Raw genomic sequence first — 6117 nt, 5'->3', positions numbered from 1 at the left:
ACCCGAAAAAGGGTGAAGTTGAGGTGCTCATTGTAATTATTGATGTTTGTGTAGGCAGCAAGCATGGCATGAGGCCTCTGACCCCGTCATAAAATGTATTCAGAATACGTTACATTAAACAAAGCAGAAAACAAATAATTTCATCTATTCAAATATTTATGAAACACACATTCATAAAATATACATATCAGTTTCCACAAATCAATCCGTTTCATTTTCCGTTTTCCGTGACAAAATGAAAAACATGTTTTTATTATTGTGTTAATCTTTCCCAAAAAGAACTTTTCACACATATAAACAAACCGAAAAACGAGATCAATAGTACAGAAAGAAAAGAATTTTAAAAATAAAGTGGCAACATGAAAAAGGGAAATCATACCCAAGAATAGATACTATCCAATATTTGAGCATCCATCCTGAGACAAATAAAAGCAAAATTTAAAAAAGTGTATTGCGTGAGAAGAAAAGAAGTAAGTCAGTTAAAGAATGGACCCATTTGCACGGAGGTCCTAAGGATCAAATCAAAAACGTAGAGGTGATGGCTGGAAGGTTTAGAATGAATCTTAAGTGGAGAGCACAGGCCTTCAATGTGTATCATGAGACTGTTGAGTGCAACATAGACTGGGTCTGGTTAAAGGAAAGGGCAAAGGCGTCCTCACCATAGAGAATTCCACATGCCTTGAAGAGCAATACATGGGAGGCAGATCATTGGAAGACAGGACATGCAAATTAAGGTCAATTTATGGAGAAGGGAATAATCACCTTGAAACATGAGGCAAACGAAATGCTATGAGCGATTAGACTACATTACAGAGAGCACAAGTCCAGCAAGGCATTGAAATGAGAGCATCGGTTGCAAAGGAACATTCAGTACACATTACACTGGGACTGTTGAACGGAAGTCTTCAGGGCCCCCTGATACATACATCTTTGCATGGTACATGCTATTTCTGTTTGTTTACTTTTAAATGACAGGTGTTTTATTATAGACAATTTGTTTCAGAATATTCTCCTGTAGATACTGGAAGCCCTGGTACATTGGAAGCCTCGTGTTTTTATTTTGCCATCTTTTGATTCTAGCATGGAAAATAACCGAGTTGGATTCCATGCGTGGCATTGGTGATGTGTGCCATGCGCCTTTGGAATGCACGCTTTTCTAATGATACTCACAAGGGGGAGGGCAGGGGGTCACGACACTAAAGTTCTAATCCTGCCTTTCATGCTCAGTAAATGGCAATGAGGCTTTACCGAAGCAAGTCATTTTATCCAAGGCTCTAGTTGCAAATAGACACTTACCAGCTCCAGCTGCCCACTCTGAAGTCCTGTCCTTGGGGAGCAGGATTGCCCAGTTTTGCTTTGTGATTCTGTTTCTTGAACAATGGGCATTCCGCACCTGGACGACCTGCTCATTAGGAAAAGCTCTGACCCGCTCAATCCATTACTCTTCACGCACACAGGAAATGAGAAGGACGCAGGCACGAAATGGTGCTTGTCTTGAAAGCTTTCGTCACGCATCCAAACATGTGCCTCAGATGAATTACGCCACCTTCCCACCGGCTTTTAAACCGCACAATGTCCCAAAATAGATTTGCGGGTTGAACATATCGATTTCGAACTTCCTGTTTTAAATTGTCTTCCCACTTTCTCCGACCAACTTTCCCCCTCCAGCAACACGCACTCACTCACTCCCCTCAACACACTACCTGCCCACCCAAGAGACACACCCACCATAAGCTCTAACCTGGAGCACACTGACTTCCAGGTGTCATGGAAGACCATACAGTCTCACCATCATGAGCCAAGAAGCCACGCCCACGCTCACAACAATGAGAAAGAAGCTTGCACTGGCACCCAGGCATCATGGAATGCCTCGATCAGTGGCATTGCTAGTGGGGAGCTTGAATGGGCTATAGGCCTGGGTGTTTTAGTTGTAGCCCCGGATCAGAGCCGGCCTTGGGGGGGGGGGGGGGGCGAGCCGGGCAAAACCCCCTGCCTCAATGCTTGACAACCCTAAGGCAACACGCCAAGTCTCAACCGCCCATTAAAACCAGCAGCCAGCTCCAAGAGGCCATGAACATAGCGAGCGGTGCTTTCTATGTAAAACTGTCTGACTTTGCAATTCCTAGTAACGTGTACGTTGCAATCACTAGGTCCATGGAAAAGCGTTTACAATATTTATGCTATAAATGTGTTTTCACATGTTCAATTTGTCATGAAGAAAGGCAGCATGAAAGCTTGAGCCGTCACCCCTTGCCCCCTTTCATGTAACCACTAGATTTTGATTTCGGCTTGCTCCTGCGCCAGGACCGCTGTTCAGTGTGGTGATCCAGCGAGATGTGGTTGTGATGAATAACCTTCTGGAGCATCAGTGGTCCAGGGGTGAATATTGGTTTCTAAACCAGCATTCAGCCCCACACCTCTACACCAGAAGGGATCCAAACAGATTGGAAACCCAAGCAACCTCCTTGTCCAATTTGGTAACGTGGACAGAACGGCAGGCTTATCTCCGAAAGGTTGTGGATCTTTGGTTATGCAATTATTACTCAATGATAAAAGGGACTTTGCAGTCAAGGTTGTATCAAAGATATCTAATTTATTTATATCACAACAGACAGTTCTAGCAACACTACGAAACACAACCCACCCCGTGCAGGAATGCAGAGGAAAGACAGTTTCAAAGAAGGAAAAGGAATGCACTCTGGATACTGATAGGAAGGTATTTAATATGATTAATGACCACAACAGTTTAAGGTTTATGGTTACTTGGCTTCAGAACCAGGGAGCAATGGGTCTCACCAGGGATCTCCTTCCACGAAAATGCCAGGGGTAGCAGAAGTAATATCACACCCCCGATGCCATCACAGGAAGTGATGTCATCTGACCTTTGATCTCGATGACATCACATGGCAGTCAACCCATTGTTAGCACCTAAAGTGACTGAGGGGTATAAAAACACACAAAAGCTTACATTTCATGAAATACCAACAGGTACTAAAGCAGATACAAGACTTTTTTAGATACCAACCACGTTGTAAGAATGTGGCTGATTTAATATGCCATAGAGCCAGTGATCAAAGTGTACGAAAAGAAGTAGTGGAACTATGTTCCCTGCTGGTCTGCCTCACTCCCCACAAACCCCATCTCTGCGCCTCCTCCCACACACAATCCAAACCCCCAAACACACCTGCTATTTATGGGACTGTGCAGTGCACTGAAGTGCAAGCTTCAAATTTGTCCTAAACTTTTATTTTAAAACGAAAACATTCCAGAACCATTCCCTTTTAAAATAAAAGTATGGGAACAGTGAAACTTAAAAATAAAAGGTATGGGAGCACCGCTCCCAACTGACCTCTGCATAGAGGAGGTCATGTTATGACAGGGGTAGACAGAGTAGAACCAACATAAGCCATACTGCCATGCATATGCTACTATCCTCTTAAGGCAATTGTAACTGCACAATTGATACTACAGCATATTGTGTCAGCACTGGATAGCTGAGAGTTAAAATCATATGGATTATTTTTGTATTCTTACTTGAAAATGTGTTGTTTCGACCTGGGGATGGGTACAGCGCCCTTGCGTCACTCAGTGTGGGAATCTCTGCCCCTATAGCAAAAATCAAAAGCTGCTACCCATTAGTATATGCACAGTAAGTGAACATACCTTAAAGTGAAATATACAACCGTACTTGAATTGATTTTTCCCTTTAGAATAAAGTGCACAAGACAAATGAATATTTGCCTTCCAAAAAAAGTTATCAACACTGGAAAAATAACCTGAGACAGAAGAATTTCCAATAACTATGCTGTCAAAATATAAAAGGTGCCCACCGAAAACAAATTCCAAACAGGAGATGTGTACTTTGATGACACTTTCGCGCTCACCCTTTCCCTTCTCATCCCCATGTATGGCTTTCAACAATACTCTTTTATAAAGAGAACTTGTAAAGTACTCACACACATATATAAATGCGTATAGGACTATGCTAGGCACAACATTTACAATTCTGGCATTATTTCCACCCACCAATCAGGCTTAATATCGCCAACTAAAATACTCTGCAGGCACCATGCTTAATGTAAGCAGGCATCCACAAAAGCACTCTGCTGTCCCGATACAGACGCCCAGACCACCCTTCCACACTGGGTTTTAGTCAATAATGCACATTTGCTTATGTCGCAGAATGCACTCAGTATCGACATCTCGCGTCGCAATCCATGTAAACTAATTCACCCAGAGCAGATGCCCACACTGGCGATCGCTCGCACTGTTCAGCCGTTAGCAATATTACTATTATTATTATTACTCGCTTTTACTTGCTACGATTAGTGATGAACAGAGGATTAACTCCCATCTCCACCACCCACCATCATCTCCGCAGCCTGAAAAGATGCCATAGGTGAAACCACTGACAGCAGACATCAAACGACTACAACTTGCGTGTTTTTGTTTCCTTTTTCAGACAGCTACATTAGCGACAGCAGAGAGAGAAAGCTCACTTCATGCTGACCCAATAGCGCTGCACTCTGCTCCGGCAACGCCTCAATGCGAGCACTCAAACATGCATTTTTAATAATGGGAATGGTACAATTTAATGGGTCACCTATCCATTTGTGCACTACACAAGCTATGAACTATTGTCCGAGGAGCGAAGAGGAAACATCCAAGCACAGCATGGGACAGCCCTGCTCGAGCCCGCGCCCTCTGCTGGCCAAGCAGCATCCCCCGGCGGTAACCCACCAGCCATGCTCGGGTCTGTGTGCTGCCTTCCGCCTGGATGCTGCCCCCTCCCGTGACCTCCCTTGCCTCTAGGGAATGAACAGGATAGACAACACGCAAAAGTTGCATTGTCCACGCCTTTCCCATTTGAAATACTTTCACCAGGAAGGCATCTGATCCCTGGCAGCCAATGGGCCTGCTCCGTTTTAGTTGAAATTCGCGTGGATCTGGGGCGGCACGAATAAGGACGTAGCAGTAATTGTAATTGTTTATTTGTAAAGCATTTATACACAGGTGAAGTGCTTAAAAGTGCTTGAAGGGGAAAAGGGAACAAAGGGATATCATTGTCATTCTTAGGCCTTGAAGATTCCGAATGATCTACCAGCAATAACTAGCATAGTAGGTCGTGCGTAACCACGAGTGGGGGAAAAATGGGGGGAGAGCGGATGGAGCATACAAGACAATAAAGGTTGGTCATCAATGCGGCAATGCATGCAGGCATAACGGCTAGGGAGGGGACAGGGCAGACAAGCATGCTAAGCCTTGTACATTTAGGGTTGTCCAAGAGTGCAGGCAGAAGTTGCAACGGTTTTATAAACCTGCACACTCCAGCCAGGGACTCCTTCCACTGACAATGAATGGGTTTAATTAACCCTGGGTTCTTTGTTTGAGTAGGCCCCCAACCCGTCTCACATCCCCCTTAACAAACACCCCATGTCACAATGGGCTAGCAACCCAGCCAGTGTGTAACAATATAATATTTATTAATTTGTATGGTTCAATGGAAAATCAAGCAAAAACAAATAATTGGGCAGCAATCACTGATGGGGTGACAATACAAATACAAAGATGATCAAAGTGCAGTTAATTCAACTCCTAACAAAATGTACGGAAATCTTTAATAGCAAACATAAACAAAATCTTTTTTTTTTAAAATAACAGATAGCACTCACGTTATGCACTCCCCCTGCAACACTCACCCCCAACTAAACACTTTGTGGATGGAAGGCAGTGGCAAGGAGTCAGAATGAAGAGGGAAGAAGCAGATTTTGAATTTAGCTCACCACCCCCAGATGGGAGGCCAAAGAAGAAAATTAAAACTCGTTTTAGGAGCAAAACAGCATAATCAGATTTTACTTGTTACTTGCACAGCCGTTTACAACTGTGATGGGATTACTAGGACAGAGATTCGTGTTGCTACACTCGAGTGATAAGGAAGCAACGTGAATGTAGATAAGAAGATCGATTTTGGGAACAAGACAGAAATGCCAAAGAAAACACACACGCAAATGGGAATTTAGTTTCACTCAGGATTGGTGCTGACAGCAGCCAAGTAAAGGGCTTAGCTGTCAAAATTGGAAATCAGTTTCAAGGACATAGAACAGAGGCATATAACAG

This window comes from Ambystoma mexicanum, chromosome 1p (genome assembly GCF_040938575.1).
Source record: "Ambystoma mexicanum isolate Mex_15411 chromosome 1p, UKY_AmexF1_1, whole genome shotgun sequence".
NCBI lineage: Eukaryota > Metazoa > Chordata > Amphibia > Caudata > Ambystomatidae > Ambystoma > Ambystoma mexicanum.
The sequence above is the reverse complement of the archived record's forward strand: the minus strand, read 5'-3'. Positions refer to the sequence as shown.